Consider the following 20,047-nt stretch of genomic DNA (forward strand, 5'->3'; position numbering starts at 1 on the left):
GGGATCCTCAAGGAGGGGGTGATTCTTTCTGCCATCTCCCCTGATTTGCGGCGGGTACTTCAGGAGTTTCAGGATGATAAACCTGACCGCTGTCCTGTGGGGAAACTGTTTGTTCCTGATAGATGGACTAGCAGGGTAATTTCTGAGGTTCATTGTTCGGTGTTGGCTGGTCACCCTGGGATTTTCGGTACCAGAGATTTGGTGGCTAGGTCCTTTTGGTAGCCTTCCTTGTCGCGGGATGTGCGTTCGTTTGTGCAGTCCTGTGGGACCTGTGCTCGGGCTAAGCCTTGCTGTTCCCGTGCCAGTGGGTTGCTTTTGCCTTTGCCTATTCCTGAGAGGCCCTGGACGCATATTTCCATGGATTTTATTTCTGATCTTCCTGTTTCTCAGAAGATGTCTGTCATCTGGGTGGTTTGTGACCGGTTTTCTAAGATGGTCCATTTGGTACCGTTGCCTAAGTTGCCTTCCTCCTCTGATTTGGTTCCAATATTTTTTCAGCATGTGGTTCGTTTGCATGGTATTCCGGAGAATATTGTGTCTGACAGAGGTTCCCAGTTCGTTTCTAGGTTTTGGCAGTCCTTTTGTGCTAGAATGGGCATTGATTTGTCTTTTTCTTCAGCATTCCATCCTCAGACAAATGGCCAAACGGAGCGAACCAATCAGACCTTGGAAACCTATATGAGATGCTTCGTGTCTGTTGATCAGGATGATTGGGTGACCTTTTTGCCGTTGGCCGAGTTTGCCCTTAATAATCGGGCTATTTCGGCTACCTTGGTTTCGCCTTTCTTTTGTAATTTTGGTTTTCATCCTCGTTTTTCTTCAGGGCAGCTTGAGCCTTCTGACTGTCCTGGTGTGGATTCTGTGGTGGACAGGTTGCAGCAAATTTGGACTCATGTGGTGGACAATTTGACGTTGTCTCAGGAAAAGGCTCAACGTTTTGCTAACCGTCGTCGGTGTGTTGGTCCCCGGCTTCGTGTTGGGGATTTGGTCTGGTTGTCTTCTCGTCATGTTCCTATGAAGGTTTCTTCCCCTAAGTTCAAGCCTCGCTTTATTGGGCCTTATAAGATTTCTGAAATTATCAATCCGGTGTCTTTTTGTTTGGCCCTTCCAGCTTCCTTTTCCATTCATAATGTGTTCCATAGATCCTTGTTGCGGAGATATGTGGTACCTATGGTTCCCTCCATTGATCCTCCTGCTCCGGTGTTGGTTGAGGGGGAATTGGAATATGTGGTGGAGAAGATTTTGGATTCTCGTTTTTCGAGGCGGAAGCTTCAGTATCTGGTCAAGTGGAAGGGTTATGGCCAGGAGGATAATTCTTGGGTTGTGGCCTCCGATGTTCATGCTGCCGATTTGGTTCGTGCTTTCCATTTGGCTCGTCCTGATCGGCCTGGGAGCTCTGGTGAGGGTTCGGTGACCCCTCCTCAAGGGGGGGGGTACTGTTGTGAATTCCGTTCTGGAGCTCCCTCCTGTGGTTGCTAATGGTATTTTTGTGAGTTCTGCCCTTGGGCTCCCTCTGGTGGTTTCGAGTGGAACTGCTGCTCCTTTAGGTAGCTGTGGCAGCTGCCTTCACTAATCGCCTTGCCTGGGTTTGTTATTTAAACCTGCTCTGGGCTTTAGTTCATGCCAGCTGTCAATGTTCTTGGTTGGATTTGGTTCTCTCCTTGGATTTCTCATATGGCCTGTCCTTGTCAGCAAAAGATAAGTTTTTGCTAGTTTTGTTTGTCCATTTGCTTGGACTCTATTGCTTTGCAAATATGTCTCTTTTTGTCCAGCTTGTCACTATGTCATATTCAGGCTAGCTGGAAGCTCTGGGAAAGCAGATTTGCCCCTCCACACCGTGAGTCGGTGTGGAGTTCATTTTTGTAAACTCTGCGTGGATTTTGTAGTTTTTAATACTGACCGCACAGTATCCTTTTCTCTCTGTCTATCAAGTTAGTATTGGCCTCCTTTGCTGAAATCTGATTTCATTTCTGTGTACGTCATTTCCCTCTTCACTCACAGTCAATATTTGTGGGGGGCTGTCTTTCCTTTTGGGGTTTTCTCTGAGGCAAGATAGCTTTCTATTTCCTTCTTTAGGGGTAGTTAGTTCTTAGGCTGTGAAGAGGTGTCTAGGGAGAGTCAGGAACATCCCACGGCTATTACTAGTGTTGTTGTTAGGATTAGGGACTGCGGTCAGTAGAGATACCACCTTCTCAGAGCTCGTCCCATGTTGCGTTTTAGCCACCAGGTCATATCAGTGTGGCCTCTTAACCACCAGGTCATAACACCTATCTAAAACTGGTGGGCTGGATAGAAAGTGAGTCAGAAGCTGACTGGGCTCGGCCCAGGCAAGACCTGTCAGGCAGACAGGGAGAGAGGAGGAACATCTGAGCTGCAGACAGAGGGTCCCTGTCAGGGGTGGGATCCTGACAGAGGCCTAGCACGAGACAGAAAGACACGGAGCTGCGCCTGCCCCACGTGCGGCAGCATCCTAAGGAAGGACAAGAAAGGAATTGTGTTGCAGGGATGGAGAAACGAAGTCACAGCACAAGGAGACAACACCAGAAGGAGTTCTGTCCTGCAAGAGCCTGCCTCCTTCTGAGGCGCGTAGCCGGTGGCCGGAATACCGAGGGAGTAATTGACTCTACGCATTGCTTCAAAGACCGGCAGGACAGTCAATTCCAAGTTGGCTGCCCGACCTTAAAACCTAAGAAGACACAGTGGCAAATTGTGGGGGTCGGGGTGTCTCTACGGTCCATATAAACAAGCCTCAGGCCATCAGTCATATGGGTATGTCCTATCCATACCATCTGGGGGACAGAGGAAAAAATAACATCTAGAACATCTACAAAGGTTGTGAGGACTATCCCGTGGTGCTCAGCAGGGAGGTACTACAACACACAGGCGCTAGTAGGAAGGCTACTGATTTCCACCTGGATAAGAGAACTCTGGATTTGCCTTCAGACCGGCCGGACTCTGCCTGCCCTGTGATCTGTACTCTGGACTGCAGATGCTGAAGTCTTCAGTAAAAGGTAAAGAGACTGCAACCTTTGTGTCCTCGTTATTCACTTTGCCTTACATCGTCCACCATCACCACCTACACATCTGGGAAGCCCTGGGGACATACTTCACCTGTGGGAAGGTATACCATCTGGCTGCCATTCCATCACCCCAGCGGACCCCTAAGCAGCGTCGGTCACCCTGACTGAGTACCACAGGTGGCGTCACGAACACTGTACAAACTACACCTTTAATTAGACATCCCTCAAAAGGGCCATGGACCGGGTCAGGTCACCGTGATATCCCCAGAACCGCGAAGGACCCGGTACCGAGTACCCCATTGCCCTTAACGTGGGGGCGCTCCAGCCACACAGTGCTCCATACTGTATAATGGCCCCACATGATACTCCATGCTCCATGACACCCAGCACAGCAGAGTCGTGCATACATGGAGCCCCTGATCATGTGACCCCCTCACTCCTCCCCTCCTGTGACCTCATGACAGGTTCTGTGCACCATTCGAAGTTTCCCGATGTCTCTTAGCAACCAGTCGGTGATCACAGTCAGTGCAGTGCTGGAAAAGTATGAACCTGACCATGACCGGGGGAGACTGTCAAAATCGGAACTGCCCCGCTGGATCCGACACAGTTGGGAGGTCTGGGTACCGTGATGATGATTTATGTAAATCGCTGTGGAATATGATGGTGTTATACTGTATATGAAAAGCATAATAATAATGAAGAATAATAATTTATATCAGAAAAATTATGATAGAACAGGTAGTAAATCTATCACTACAATCAGAATAGATGGCTCCTATTTTGTCAAAAAATCGAAAATAATAACTAAATACTCTATATAACTCATCAGTTGTCAAGTCTACCAGGTGCCACAGAAATGTCCAAGAGGTTTCTTGTGCATGATCAGTACCAGATTACCAATTAGGCATAGCAGGCACCGCGTGTTGTCCCCTGAAAAATAATATTGGTTTTATATCGACATTGGAGGTCAGATGGAGCAACGGAGCTCTCATGAGAACATTACAGCAAGAGACAGTGAAATGATGTTTCGACTGTTGTTGGGTAGATTTGAGAATTAACAAGTAGTAGAGGAGGGGCATCTATGCAATCGCGCCATGCCAACTGCGTTATTGGCCAGAATGGAGATTGGATAAGAGGTAAGCGGCCGTGAGTTTTTGCTGACTCTTGATCATAATAGAACATTGATGAATAGAAGCTTTGGGAACACAGACTAGTGTATACTGTGTGTGTGGTATATACTGTATATTACTCCCATACATAATATCTGAGGTCCATGTTAGTTTCCGTAATTACCTTTTCTGGGTTATAATAACCTATTTTTTTCTGTTTAATTAAATTTAATTTAATGTATTAAAATTGTAGATAGTACCGTAATTTAAAAATTTATTTGTAAATAATTTTTCTTGCGGGGCATCAAGATTTTGACTACCATGGGGCATTTACAGGGTTTAATCCGGCACTGTGCATGATGCCAGGATGTTCCATCTTTAGTTGGACCACCAGCTTCCAATCATATATTTCGGAGGCAATAGAGGAAGGCCAGCGTTATGAGGGAGAGACTAGGCAATTAACCAAAGAGCCGCTAGCATCTACACCAGGAGCTACACTGGTTCACAGTGTAGCTTCCAATGTGGAGACTACTTCAAGACAATGGTGGCATCACGATCATGTGTCACCACAGGTCCTGTACTCTAGAGTAGTCAGAAGAACTGAGGAGATAAAGTGGCTTGTGAAAGTATTCATCCCCTTTGGCATTTTTCCTGTTTTGCTACCTCACAACCTAGAATTTCAATTTATTTTTTTTAATTTTAAGTTTTGCATCAGTTAATGTAAAGAACATGCCTACAACTTTATTTCCTCTGCCTAAGTAACATTAATTTATCTACATTAAATTTCAGTTGCCATTTCTCAGACCAAGCCTCCAACCTACATAAATGCTTCTGTAATATTACATTTACATTATATTAAATTATCCTCCTTTGTATTGATTACCCTGCAGAGTTTAGTATAATCTCCAAATATTGTAATCATTGACAGACTTAAACAAGTTTTGCTCAATATCCCTGTGTTTTGCATCATCCACCTTTCCTTAGATTCGAACCATTTTCTCTGTCCCTGCTGCCGAAAGCAACCCCTACAGCATGATGTTGCCACCACTATGTTTCACTGTGGGGATGGTGTTCTTGGGGTGATGAGCTGTGTTACTTTGGCACCAGATACAGCGTTTATCTTGGAGGCCAAAAAGTTAAGTTTTGGTCTCATCTGACCACAGCACCTTCCCCCATACACTTGGGGAGTCTCCCACATGTCTTTTGGCAAACTCAAAATGAGCCTTACAATTTTTGTGTGTAAGTAAAGGCTGTTTTCTGCCCAGTCTTCCATAAAGGTCACCTCTGTGGAGTGTACGGCTTATTGTGGTCATATGAACAGTCTCTGCTTGGGAACTCTGAAGCTCCTCCAGAGCTCTGTGCTGTTTCTCTGATTAATGCCCTCCTCATCCAGGCTGAGAGTTTTGGTGGGAAGCCCTCTCTTGGCAGGTTTGTTGTGGTACCATGTTCTTTCCATTTGATGATAATGGATTTGTTGGTGCTTCGGAGGATCATCAGAAATTGGGATTTTTTTTAATATCTCAACCATAAAATGTAGTTCTCAACAACTCTGTCCCTGACTTGTTTGGAGATCTCCTTGGTCTTCATGCTGTTGTTTTGGTTAGTTTTGCCTCTTGCTTAAAGGGGTTGTCCACTATTGGCAGAACCCCTTCTTGAACCCCTTCTTGATCTAAATGTTTGGACCCAATAAAGTTAAAAAGCTAATATTCACCTCCCATCTTGCCGCTGTTCTAGCGGTGTTGGCACTCGCTGTCCTGTGGCTTTTGTGCAGTTGTTATGAATTGTGGTATCCGCGCCTAATCAGCGCGGGTATCCCTGTTTCAGCGGAAGTGAGAGAGCAGCCGCAGTCCAGACTTCCTCTTCATGTTCAATTGGTTTGAAGGCAGGGACAGTGACGTCAGCGCCGATTGGGTGCCAGGCTCACGTGCCAGAACAACCGCACGGGATTGCAAGTACCGACACCGCTGGATTGGTAACGGCACGGGAGGTGAGTATAAGCATTTTTATTTTATCAGGGTCAAACATTTAGATCAAAAAAGGGTTGTCATGGTAGTGGACAACCCCTTTAATGGTGTTGTAGCCTCTGTGGCCTTTCAGAAAAGGTGTATATATTGACAGATCATGTGACACTTAGATTGCACACAGGTGAACTTCCTTTCACTAAGCGTGACTTATGAAGATAATTGCTTTCACCAGAAATTTGTAGGTGCTCCATCACAACAAGGATGAATACATATGCAAATGCCAATTTTTAGTTATTTGATCCCATAACTTTAATTTATGCCTATATTTTTCTAATTTCACTTCACCAACTCACACTATTTAGTGCTGATGCATCACACACAATTCGGAATATAAAAATATTTAAACACAGGTTGTAATGTAACAAAATAGGTAAAAGGCCAAGGGGTATATTGCAACCAACTGTAGGCTAGTGTTAAATCCTCTATTGTGTCTGTGTGCGCGTCTGTCTTACATCAAAAGGAAGAAAATCATGCTTATAGGCCTCATGAATATAGAAAAATATCAAACAAACTGATATCAAACAGATCAGGGGAGGCACAACCGCAATAATGTGGTGACAGAGACATCAGGGGACGGTATCCGGTAAATAATATAATGTATATTTGTGCAATCACATGGAAAGGTATCGCATGAATGATAAAAGTACATGTATAGTAAGAACTAGATTTGGTTAAGTGACAACAGTATAAAACATTAAGTAAACTCTCCTGCTAGAATGTCCCCAGCCTCGACGCATGTTTTGGTGATTTGTCTTTGTCTGGGGACTCCCTATACCCTTCCTTATAACTCAGTACTGTATAATGAAACTATAGATGTAGCAGAGCTGAGATTGGTGTTTAGACATTGTGTCTGTATGCATGTTCTCTGTATTAATGTGTCTGTACTGTATGCATCTGCTCCGTGTATTCATGTATCTGTATGTATGTGCTCAGTGAATACTTGTCTGTCCCTGTGTATGTGCTCTGTGTATTCATGTATCTGTATGTATGTGCTGGGTATACATTTGTACTTCTATGTATGTGCTCTGTGCATGCATGTATTTGTATGAAATAAAAAAAAGGGGATAAAACGTGGATTTAAACTGCGCTGCTGAATGATTCAAGGTCAGAATATGTAGCCATTAGATCGTGGATTTATTCAGCGCGTTTCAAAGTACAAGACTTCTTCATCAGGACACCACAGTATACATGTACAGATGTTTCAGGACTTTAAATAGATCTATGTGCTATGTGGGTGTGTAACACACAGTGTTTGTGTAAAACACTATGTGTATGCGGCATCCTCATTTATAAATACCGGCAGCGTAGACCAGAGTTCATAGGTGCGAACGTCTTGGTAATTGCCAAAGGAACGAGCAAAATGTTGCTTATTCATCGGGTGATCATATTGTTTATCCCGGAGCAACTATCATTGTCCTCAGTAACACATCACCCTGTGTAATCCGCAGATGTGCTGGTGATAGCTTGGTAGTGTATGGAGACAGATTGATCTACCAGTGATCGTTCTGTCCCCATCATTCTTCCTCAGCCGGTGTATAGAGGCCGGTAACCAAGCGCTGACTGACTTCAATATTGTCAATCACGCTGATTTAAAGGTCCGAACTCCGTGCATGTAAATGTAAACTAAATGTTTCTGTGTGATGGTGCAATATGTGAGCATTTGGGGCCCCACTTTAAAGTTTTGCTCAGGGCCCCTTTGTCTAAAACCGGCCCTGGAAAGGTTGTGATGAAATGGGCAAAACAGCAAGGAGGAACAACAGTGTAAGAAGAATGGATAGTCTGCATGGTTTAGATGCAATCTCCGTGATGGTGGAAGATGTACGGTTCCCTTGTGCTATATATTTGGCTATTTTCTTACATTTCTGTTTTACAAACCTTTTTCTTCAGAGCCTGCGGGATATGTGATGTCACAGGTTAGTATAGGTTATGAATTTTTAAACCTGACAGGTGGCTGATGCAGATGCTGGGAGGCAGATACATTCATAGTCGTAGGAAAACTCTTTCTCTTCCTCTTTCATGTTCTTTCATGTTCTATATTTATAATAACCTGTTAGAAGATGTAAACCCGGTTTGTCACGTAAATCGTACACTATGGGTCTACTAAGAGAACGTAAGAGGATCCTTTTAAGCCAAGGTATTAACAATGTGCTTGGAATGTGGAAAGCAATGTAACCTTTTCTTTATATTTTCACTTAACTTGATACTATACTGTATGGATGTCTATCGGTTTAATCTTTACTATGTGTAAAGCTTACCTCTGTTACTCTTGTATGACTTTGAGCTTTATTATATAGGGCTGATTTCACTTTAATCAAGGCAGAAAATTGTCAATCAGCTTTGGGTATAACCTAATTTTAAACTTTTTTTGCGGACCCCAGGTTTTTCAATACGCCCCCAGACACCATTAATGATCATCATACTCAAAAATGAATTCAAATTACATTAAACCTCAGATTAAGTAGGAACCAGAGACCTGCAGTTACTTACACCTACTCTGGCACATGGCATACATTGCTTTTCATTCCTAGGCGTTGCTGCACACAACTGATGCCTAGGGTGAGCAAAGTTCTTCTTGGTCATAGATTCAGAAGTGAAGGCTTATTCATTAAATCAGAGGAAGACACTGGGATGTGAACCTCCGATGAATGTCTCTGATGACTATAGGTCGACTATATTATTAAAATATGTACTGCAGAGTATACATATTTTAATGGATGTGATCACATTGTAGGCTGCAGACACTCTTCTGACCTCACTAGGTGAATAAAGATATATGCACCAGAAGGCAAATGCAGCCTCAGGATACACCACCCAAAAGATTGCCTGTTTTTGCCTGTCTTTTTTCTGAAATATTCGACGAGTAGGCAAGTAGGATCTAAAGGGGTAAGATTTGATGACCCATAAAACTCAGAAATACTCATGCAACATATTCTTCATATATATCGTGAAGCATTTTCTGCACATCATTTTTTTTTGTTTCTAAAACTGGTTCTTTTCTAACATGACCCCCCCCATGTTTAGACGATAAGTACTGTATTTAGCAAATCCTATGTGTGTATTCCTAGAGCAAGGAGCAAGCGATAATTAGATGGTTAAGGAGCAAGAGATGACTAATGCATATGACTCATTCATTTGTGGTAATGAAATGTTACGTCCTGCTGGAGTATAGCCATGAACACCCCTCTGCGTCTCCAGCATTATCAGGAAGCTCGCCTGCTCTTATGTTTTATGAGCACCTTTTTTTTGTGTTTGCTTTCTGTATTTGTACAAAGTGCCTTGTAATTTGTTTACAGACATCGAATTGTGCTGTATATTGAGAATATTAAAAATGAGGCTTCTGGCTCCATCATATCCTTTAGTAGAGCAGTTTTATTAAATTGACCCCTATGAGTTGCAGAACTGGGTCAATATACCGTAAATATCCTTTGACTTTGCTACCAAGAAGCTGCCTAGTTACATTGACTTTCTATTTGGTGGACTCATGTATTATATTTTTATTTTTTGCACAAACTGGGCCTATTACTATAGAATAAGTTGTTTTCAAGAGGCACGCATGTAATTATGTATTGGTTAACCAATGTGAACACTCACCGTGGGTGAAGCGTAGAGAATTGTCTTTACAGCTATTTTGCAATTCCAAATCATTCTCTTTCCAGAAATAGTGGTTTTCTAGATCAGTAAACACCATATTAATGTTAGTGGTAAATAAACTTAGTTTATTTTGTAGGAAACCACTGCACCCTTCTCATCTTATGAGATGGCCATGGTGACAATGCTTAATACATCATAACACACTGCGGGTGGGATCTGGGGCCTCCACTACACGCAGACATAATATCCTTACATAACCTGATGCATGTTCATGGGTAGCACGCACGGCGCATACCCGAGAACTCATTGTAGAGCGCAGGTGCCGGTGACGTCACGAGAAAGAGAGGAGGCGGCGCCCGGAGGCCAGAGCTGGATGATGGACGGCTGCGAGGTGGTTGAATTAGGGGGAGAAAACATACCTTCCTGACTCAATAGAGGTATGGCGGGAAATTTGTAAAACTCATTATCTCAGCGTTCCTAAGGATAATAAACATAAGAGCCACCTTCACAGAATGCAGCCTTAAGGTACCGTCACACTCAGCAACTTTGCAAAGAGAACGACAACAATCCGTGATGTTGCAGCGTCCTGGATAGCGATCTCGTTGTGTTTGACATGCAGCAGCAATCTGGATCCCGCTGTGCCATCGCTGGTCGGAGCTAGAAGTCCAGAACTTTATTTCGTCGCCAGGTCGGCGTGTATCGTCATGTTTGACATCAAAAGCAACAACGCTAACAATGGATGTAATGGAGCTAACAACCAGCGAGAACGAGAAGTGAGTCGCCGTTACGTCACTGGATCGCTCCTGCATCGTTCTGGAGTTGCTGTGTTTGACGTCTCTACAGCGAGCTAAACAGCGACGCTCCAGCGATCTAGTTTAGGTCGGCTCGTTGTCTATATCGCTGCAGCGTTGCTGAGTGTGACGGTACCTTTAGTGCTGCTGAAGGTGGCTCTTTTACTTTAATAGGCCCTGGGGGGGGGGGGGGGGGGGTGACAGGTTCCCTTTAAGAAACCAAGCTAGTAAAGTTGTCACGCTGTCTCAAACACTTCTCACTGGCTGCACACGTGTTTTGTGTGCAAAAGTAAAGTGGGGCTTCGCTTTTCACATAAACTCACCCACTCACCTATTCCAATAGGATGAAACTGAGCTAAGTGCACAGCACACCCACACCACACTTTTTCGCTGCCACCACCTGCTGTTTTGAAAGTCCAGCAGGACGGTGAATACTGAATAATACACCTGCACACACCACCCACACTTCACTTCCTAAGCACCTGACTGGTACTATTCCTGCACTCTGGCATACTGTACATTGAGTAACACAACCAGGCCATACTTTCCTTCTTCGAGGTTGTGGGTACGTTTAGACCAGCAAGAAACAAACTTATTTTATATATATTAAATCTAAAATGTAATAAGGTACAGTGTCTACAAAAATGACAAAAAAATGAAATAAGACCTACACACAAGTAAAAGTAGTATATAAAAAAGAATAGATAAATAAAGAAAGCTCTTACAGATAAAATTGGTGAGATCACCGTAGAAATTGGAATAGAGCTACAATTGATGTTGTCTCTCCTGAATATGACAACTAGATTTTTCTGGAAAATACATTATAAAGGGTCTCCTCTAAACCCCCCACCCCGTCTCCTGGACAAGTGAGAGGAGGATGGCTTATTATATTAACAGAAACATGGTGCAAAGACATAATTACTGATTTATGTCACATTTTCCCACAGAAATCTAAGTCGAAGAATACTACCACCATAATTCCAAGCTTACATTCACCATCCAATACACCAAACATGACAATGATATATCCGTAATATAATAATAATAATAATAATAATCTTTATTTATATAGCGCCAACATATTCCGCAGCGCTTTACAGTTTAACAGTTTCAAACACAACAGTCATAGGTAACAACGTTAACAATACAATAAATACAATAACAATAAAGCAAAAATAAGACAAAATAAGACGACCCTGCTCGTGAGAGCTTACAATCTACAATGAGGTGGGGAGATACAAAGTACAGGTGTGTATTTACAATGGTGTATTTACAGTGATGGTCCAGCCATCTTCCGGGGGTGGGGGTAGATGGAAGTAGTGAATGGGTTACACACGCACAAAAACATAAAATGAGTTTGATTAGGGAACGTGATAGGCCGCTCTGAACAAATGTGTTTTGAGCGAGCGCCTAAAGCTATGCAAGTTGTGGATGGTCCTAATGTCTTGGGGTAGAGCATTCCAGAGGATTGGCGCAGCACGGGAGAAGTCTTGGAGTCGGGAGTGGGAGGTACGGATTAGTGCAGAGGTTAGTCGAAAGTCATTTGCAGAGCGCAGAGGTCGGTTAGGCCGATAGACAGAAATGAGGGAGGAGATGTAAGGGGGTGCCGCACTATGGAGAGCTTTGTGGGTGAGAACAAGTACTTTGAATTGTATCCTGTAATGAATGGGCAGCCAGCGTAACGACTGGCGAAGAGCGGACACGTCCGAGTAACGATTAGCCAGATGGACAACCCTGGCTGCTGCATTAAGGATAGACTGGAGAAGGGAAAGTCGAGTGAGGGGGAGGCCAATTAATAGAGCGTTACAGTAGTCCAGACGGGAGTGGATTAGGGCGACAGTGAGAGTTTTTGTTGTCTCCATGGTGAGAAAAGGGCGGATTCTAGAGATGTTCTTTAGGTGTAAGCGGCACGAGCGGGCAAGACATTGTATGTGGGAGGTGAAGGAGAGATCGGAGTCAAACAAAACACCCAGACAGCGTGCCTGCTGCCGGGGTGTTATGATGGTGCCACCCACGGAGAGGGAAATGTCAGATTTAGGGAGGTTAGTAGAAGGCGGGAGCAGAAGAAGTTCAGTTTTGGAGAGGTTGAGTTTCAGATAGAGAGCGGACATGATGTTGGAGACTGCAGACAGACAGTCAGTGGCGTTCTGTAGTACAGCGGGGGTAAGGTAATTTAGGTTGATATTACAATTATGTGGTTGGGAAACTAATTCTGTTATTTCCCAAGGACTAACATTTCTGGAACGTATAATAATAATAATAATCTTTATTTTTATATAGCGCTAACATATTCCTCAGCGCTTAACAGTTTGCACACATTATCATCGCTGTCCCCGATGGGGCTCACAATCTAAATTCCCTATCAGTATGTCTTTGGAATGTGGGAGGAAACCGGAGTATCCGGATGAAACCCACACAAACACGGGGAGAACATAGAAACTCCTTGCAGATGTTATCCTTGGTGGGATTTGAACCCAGGACTCCCGCACTGCAGTGCTATCCACTGAGGAACTTGAACCCACTGAAGCAATTATTTTTCCTAATCGCAGATATATCTGTGGATGACCTATGTCCATGCCATAGCGATAATAATCAATTATTTCTATCTCCTCCATGTGTGGTTTCTTGTATGGAGATGACCAGTCTGCTTTAGGGGCAATTATATTCACTCTTGATGTCACACTGACTTGCTAACGAGGATGTACACAGTAACAGTTTGTTCTCCCAGAAACTGTCAGTTACTCGTTAATTAATTTATCTACACCCAGGAGATGCTGCCAAGTGTCCAGTCATATTGGATTTATTTATCTGATCCAAAACCCAATTCATAACACAAGCATGTTATATTAAAGACATAATAATCTATCATGAAATGAGATTATATAAAATAAGCAAGTCTAGACGGGCAGTGTCACTGTCTGCTTATCGTCTTGTAGCAGTTTACCGTCACGTCTGACTTTGGGAAGGTCGTCTCCATTGATAAACATACTTCTCGGAATCATGTTAGAAAAAATTAAAGGAGGTATCTGATTTCCTTTGGTAACCCTCCAACATTTCTCTTCCCCCTAGTTTGCATATAAGTGAAGCTCACTTATTATAGAATTCTTTAGCGTAATGAAAGTTGTATCTCATTAGTTGTTTGACTTTGTAAGAAGAGGAATATGGGAGGGAGTTAAAAATTAAATGGATGATTTATAAAATAAAGGTACAATATGTGTCGTGAGAATCTTCAGTTAAGATCTGCATGTAATTGTATTCGAGATAGGTATAACATGGACCTTGAGAATGGCTGGTGAGCTTGGTGTTCGCCAATAGATGTTATTTATCTGGCTGACATATGATACATGGGACCATATGGCTCTCAAGACAGTCATATTATTATTATTATTATTATTTATTATTATAGCGCCATTTATTCCATGGCGCTTTACATGTGAGGAGGGGTATACATAATAAAAACAAGTCCAATAATCTTGAACAATACAAGTCACAACTGGTACAGGAGGAGAGAGGACCCTGCCCGCGAGGACTCACAATCTACAAGACATAGATGTCCTTCAGTTTTCTCGAATGTATGAGCCATACAAAATTCAGTTTGAATTCACTTTCTTATAATTTGCATTAATCGTTTAATTCCAATGTTTCAGAACATGTCGTTGCATTTCTTCTATTTCTATATTTCTGCTGCACTGAAAGCTGTGTACGCATGTCTGAGAACTCTTAAACCAGATGTTTCTGTTTATTCCACGGCTCTTTAACCTTCAAGTGATCGAGTCTTGTAGACAGTTCCTGTTATGGGAAGATACGTGATTTATAAATATTAAACAGAGCAGGAACATTTGAAGTCCGGTGCATATCATGTATTGATTTTTCCATCCTGTTAAGTCACTTGTGTATGTCTTTTATGTCTACATTTCATTGATACAACATTACTGGATTTATTATTGTTCTGGTGCTTTTTTTCAAAATGCATAACATGTAGTTTTTTCTCTGTGAAGTTGATTCACAGTGGGCCTTCCCTTTCAGAGACTTTGAGATAAGTTAAGTGTTAATGGATACTTCTAAAATATTAGGATTTTTCAAAGTGATTTATGACCACATCAAACTTCAACTCGATTTTGATACGGTATGTGGTATTAAATTAGCTGAGAAGTTTCGTAAAAAATATGCAAACTTTTCATCACAACGATCTGACTGCTTTTTCCTTCTTTTCGTTCTGCAACTGGGAATGTGCAGGTAAACAAACAGTGTTAAAAGAATAACAATTCAAATTTTTTAATGAAGGACAGCTGCATTTTTTTAAGCCCATAATATATACAGTACAGGACAAAAGTTTGGACACACCTTCTCATTTAAAGATTTTTCTGTATTTTCACGACTATGAAAATTGTACATTCACAGTGAAGGCATCAAAACTATGAATTAACACATGTGGAATTATATACTTAACAAAAAAGTGTGAAACAACTGAAATTATGTCTTATATTCTAGGTTCTTCAAAGTAGCCAACTTTTGCTTTGATGACTGCTTTGCACACTCTTGGCTACCGGGGGTAGCCGAGACCCCAGAGAACATGATTCGGGGTTTTTTACCGACCCCCGATTTGCGATTGCTGGTAATTAAACGTTTTCCGGCGATCGCAAAAAACCCCCCCAAAAAAACGCGATTTCCCATTTAATTTCTCTGTCCTCCGATGTGATCGCACATCAGAGGACAGAGAAATGGGGTCCCCGATCGCCCGCAATGGCCCCCCGATACTCACCTGTCTCCCCTGGTGCTCCTCGTGGCTCCCAATAGGCGCCGCCATCTTCTTCCGGCAAAAAAATGGCGGGCGCATGCGCAGTGCGCCGGCCGGCACCCGGGAGATCTTTGGGGTCTCGGCTGCCGGGGGTAGCCGAGACCCCAAAGAACATGATCGGGGTCGGTTTTTACCGACCACTGTTTTGCGATCGCCGGTAATTAACTGTTTACCGGCGACCGCAAAAAAAAAAAAAAGCGATGTGTAATTCTCTGTCCTCTGATGTGATCGCACATCAGAGGACAGAGAAATAGGGGGATTCGGGGACCCTATCATACTTACTGGTTTCCCTGAGTCCCCCTGTGTCCTCTTCTGGCCGCCGGCTTCTTCCTTCAGTAAGAAAATGGCGGGCGCATGCGAAGTGCGCCCGCCATGATCTGCTGGCCGGCAGCTAGAGGAGTTGGGGCTAAATTTAGGGCTAGGGTTAGGGTTGTGGCTAAATTTAGGGTTAGGGTTGGGGCTAAATTTAGGGTTAGGGTTGGGGCTAAATTTAGGGTTAGGGCTAGGGTTAGGGTTGGGGCTAAATTTAGGGTTAGGGCTAGGGTTAGGGCTAGGATTAGGGTTGTGGCTAAATTTAGGGTTAGGGTTGGGGCTAAAGTTAGGGTTAGGATTGGGGCTAAAGTTAGGACTAGGGTTGCGGCTAAAGTTAGGGTTATAGTTGGAATTAGGGTTTGGATTAGGGTTGGCATTAGGGTTACGTTTGGGATTAGGGTTAGTTTTGGGATTAGGGTTAAGGTTAGGGTTGGGATTAGGGGTGTATTGGGATTAGGGTTAGGTTTGAGGTTAGGGTTGAGATTAGGATTAGGGATGTGTTGGATTTAGGGTTCTGATTAGGGTTATGGTTGCTTTGGGGTTAGGGTTGCGATTATCCTTAGGGTTGTGATTAGGATTATGGATCGGGTTGGCATTAGGGTTAGGCCTCTTTCACACTTCAGTCTTTTGGCGTCAGTCTGAAACCGCCATTTTCGTCAAATAGCGGATCCGACATTTTTTTTTGCGGATCCGCTATTTTCCCATAGACATGCATTAGCGACGGATTGTGGCGGATGGTCGTCCGTTCCATCCGCCATGCGACGGATCCGTCGAGATTTGGCGCCCAAACAGTGGTTTACCCACACATATGGGGTATCGATGTACTCAGGAGAAATTGCACAACAACTTTTGTGGTCTAATATCTCCTGTTACCCTTGTGAAAATAAAAATTTGGGGGCAAAAAGATCATTTTTATAGAAAAAAATGCGATTTTTTTTATTTTCACGGCTCTACGTTATAAACTTCTGAGAAGCACCTGGGGGTTTAAAGTGCTCACCACACATCTAGTTAAGTTCCTTAAGGGGTCTAGTTTCCAAAATGGGGTCATTTGTGGGGGGTTTCCACTGTTTAGGCACATCAGGGGCTCTCCAAACGCGACATGGCGTCCGATCTCAATTCCAGCCAATTCTACATTGAAAAAGTAAAACGGCGCTCCTTCTCTTCCAAGCTCTGCGGTGCACCCAAACAGTGGTTTACCCCCACATATGGGGTATCAACATACTCAGGAGAAATTGCACAACAACTTTTGTGGTCTAATTTCTCCTGTTACCCTTGTGAAAATAAGAATTTGTGGGCGAAAAGATCATTTTTGTGTAAACAAATGCGATTTTTTATTTTCACGGCTCTACTTTATAAACTTCTGTGAAGCACTTGGGGGCTCAAAATGCTCACCACACATCTAGTTAAGTTCCTTAAGGGGTCTAGTTTCCAAAATGGTTTCACTTGTGGGGGGTTTCCACTGTTTAGGTACATCAGGGGCTCTCTAAGCGTGACATGGCATCCGATCTCAATTCCAGCCAATTCTGCATTGAAAAAGTCAAACGGCGCTCCTTCTCTTCCAAGCTCTGCGGTGCGCCCAAACAGTGGTTTACCCCCACATATGGGGTATCGGCATATTCAGGAGAAATTGCACAACAACATTTATGGTTAAATTTCTGTTTTTACACTTGTGAAAATAAAAAAAAGTTAAATGTTCATTTTTGCCTTCCACATTGTTTCAGTTCCTGTGAAGCACGTAAAGGGTTAATAAACTTCTTGAATGTGGTTTTGAGCACCTTGAGGGGTGCAGTTTTTAGAATGGTGTCACACTTGGTTATTTTCTATCATATAGACCCATCAAAATGACTTCAAATGTGATGTGGTCCCTAAAAAAAAAATGGTGTTGTAAAAATGAGAAATTGCTGGTCAACTTTTAACCCTTAGGCCATGTTCACACAGTGCGTTTTTTACTGCAGAACCGCAGCGGTTTTGCCGCTGCGGTTCCGCAGTTGTTTTCCATGCAGGGTACATTACAATGTACCCCTATGGAAAACAGGAACCACTGTGCACACGGTCCTGAATTTCCCTTAAAAAGCCGCGATGAATCGGTGCGGGAAAAAAGAAGGAGCATGTCACTTCTTTGCCCGAAACAGCAGCGATTCTGCACCCATAGACCTCCATTGTGAGGTCAAACCCGCAGTAAAACCCGCAGATCAAAAATATATCTGCGGGTTTTATTGCGGTTTGTGGTGCAGAACCACTGCAGCCGGAAGTGCGGGGAAGCGGCCGGAAGTGCGTGGGCGGAAGTGCTTGGGCGGAGAGACATGGAGGCATACCGTCGCATGGGCATCGTGTCGGCCGTTTGATTGATTTGGTATGTGTGTGTGTCTGTGTGTGTGTCTGTGTGTGTGTGTGTGTGTGTGCGTGCGTGTGTGTGTGCGTGTCCCCATGCGACGCTAGTGCCACCATTGTGCTAAGTCGCCGTATGGGACTACTACTCCCATCCGGTATTAGGATGGGAGAGTTGTCCCTGTGTCCGGCGACTTAGCACAATTGTAAAGTTACACAAAACACACACAATACACATACATGACACACAGTACAGTACATACAACACATAACAGAGTATATACTCACCAACAGCACACTTGTAGGCGAAGCCCTCGATCCTCCAGGAAAAAAATCACAAAATAAAAAATCAAATTCATACTCCCTGTCCGCAGAATCCATAAAACGAGTGTCCCACGCCGATCGGCTGCTCTCCGGCGATACACTGCCAGGAGTGAAGCTCCTAGCAGTGTATCGCGTACTGTTCTGGAGTTCAATGACTCCGGCGTCTCGGTTAACGGCAGTACAGCTGCGTTGAACTTTCCCACGCAGCACTGCCGTTAAGCGAGAGTGCCGGGGTCAATGACCACCGGTAAACTCGCTCGTGCATGCGCAGTGACACACCGACAGGAACTATGGCTCCTGTCAGTGTGTTGCTGCAGCCGTGGAGAGCAGACATGTCTCTGGATGTGTCTGTTCTCCATGGAAAATCTTCGTGGGATACGTGGCACTTAAATACGTGGCAATTAAATACGTGACACGTGGCACTTATACGTGATACGTGTCACTTAAATACGTGATACGTGTCACTTAAATACGTGGCACGTGGCACTTAAATACGTGGCACGTGGCACTGAAATACGTGGCACTGAAATACGTGGCACTGAAATACGTGGTCCTGAAATACGTGGCACTGAAATACGTGGTACTGAAATACGTGGCACTGAAATACGTGGTACTGAAATACGTGGCACTTAAATACGTGGCACTTAAATACGTGGCACTGAAATACGTGGTACTGAAATACGTGGCACTTAAATACGTGGCACTGAAATACGTGGTACTGAAATACGTGGCACTTAAATACGTGGCACTGAAATACGTGGCACTGAAATACGTGGCACTGAAATACGTGGTACTGAAATACGTGGCACTTAAATACGTGGCACGTGGCACTGAAATACGTGGCACTGAAATACGTGGCACTGAAATACGTGGCACTTAAATACGTGATGCGTGGCACTTAAATACGTGGCACTTAGGCTATGTTCACATTTGCGTTGTGCGCCGCAGCGTCGGCGCCGCAACACACAACGCAAACAAAAACGCAGCAAAACGCATGCACAAAGCTGCGTTTTGCGCCGCATGCGTCCTTTTTTGATTGATTTTGGACGCAGCAAAAATGCAACTTGCTGCGTCCTCTGCGCCCGGATGCGTGCGCTGCAGTGACGCATGCGGCGCAAAACGCAAGTGCGACGCATGTCCATGCGCCCCCATGTTAAATATAGGGGCGCATGACGCATAGCTGGATAGAGCTGGGTCCGCGGCCTACGCTCAGCAATCTGCGGAGCGCTGTCATTCAAAACACGTCCACTCATTTTGGTGTTTAGTCCCAAAATGGAGGATGGAAGAAGAAAAGGGTTGGACAAGGAAATGACATCATTTCTTTTTTTTTTCCCCCACTGCAGTTAAAGCTTTATTTGTGTCAAACACAGACAATCTGCAGAGAAAACTGCATAAAAAACCGCACTAAAAACCGCATCAAAAAACGCATCAAAAACGCACCTGCGTTTTCTGCCAAGAGCTGCGGTTTTTGTCCTGAAAAAAAAGGATTGAAATCAGGATCGTGTGAACATACCCTTATAACGCCCTAACAAAAAAAAAAATTGTTTCCAAAATTGTGCTGATGTAAAGTAGACATGTGGGAAATGTTATTTATTAACTATTTTTTGTGACATATCTCTCTGATTTAAGGGCATAAAAATACAAAGTTTGAAAATTGCTAAATTTTAAATTTTTTTGCCATATTTCTGTTTTTTTCATAAATAATTGCAAGTAATATCGAAGAAATGTTACCACTAACATGAAGTACAAT

General features: G+C 43.5%; 1 protein-coding gene across 6 annotated transcripts in view; it reads left to right on the forward strand.

Moving 5' to 3' along the window:
- STAMBPL1 (STAM binding protein like 1) overlaps positions 1-20,047 on the forward strand; it is a 129,273-nt gene that overhangs the window by 47,982 nt on the left and 61,244 nt on the right. Inside the window, exon 1 of one of the 6 annotated variants that reach the window (XM_077258919.1) lies at positions 3,614-3,634. The exons of the other annotated variants lie outside the window; for them this stretch is intronic. The gene's annotated coding sequence lies outside the window, so the exon portion shown is untranslated. Of the gene's footprint in view, positions 1-3,613; positions 3,635-20,047 lie in introns of those variants that run through there. 6 annotated transcript variants of the gene reach the window in all.

This window comes from Ranitomeya variabilis, chromosome 4 (genome assembly GCF_051348905.1).
Source record: "Ranitomeya variabilis isolate aRanVar5 chromosome 4, aRanVar5.hap1, whole genome shotgun sequence".
Lineage (NCBI taxonomy): Eukaryota > Metazoa > Chordata > Amphibia > Anura > Dendrobatidae > Ranitomeya > Ranitomeya variabilis.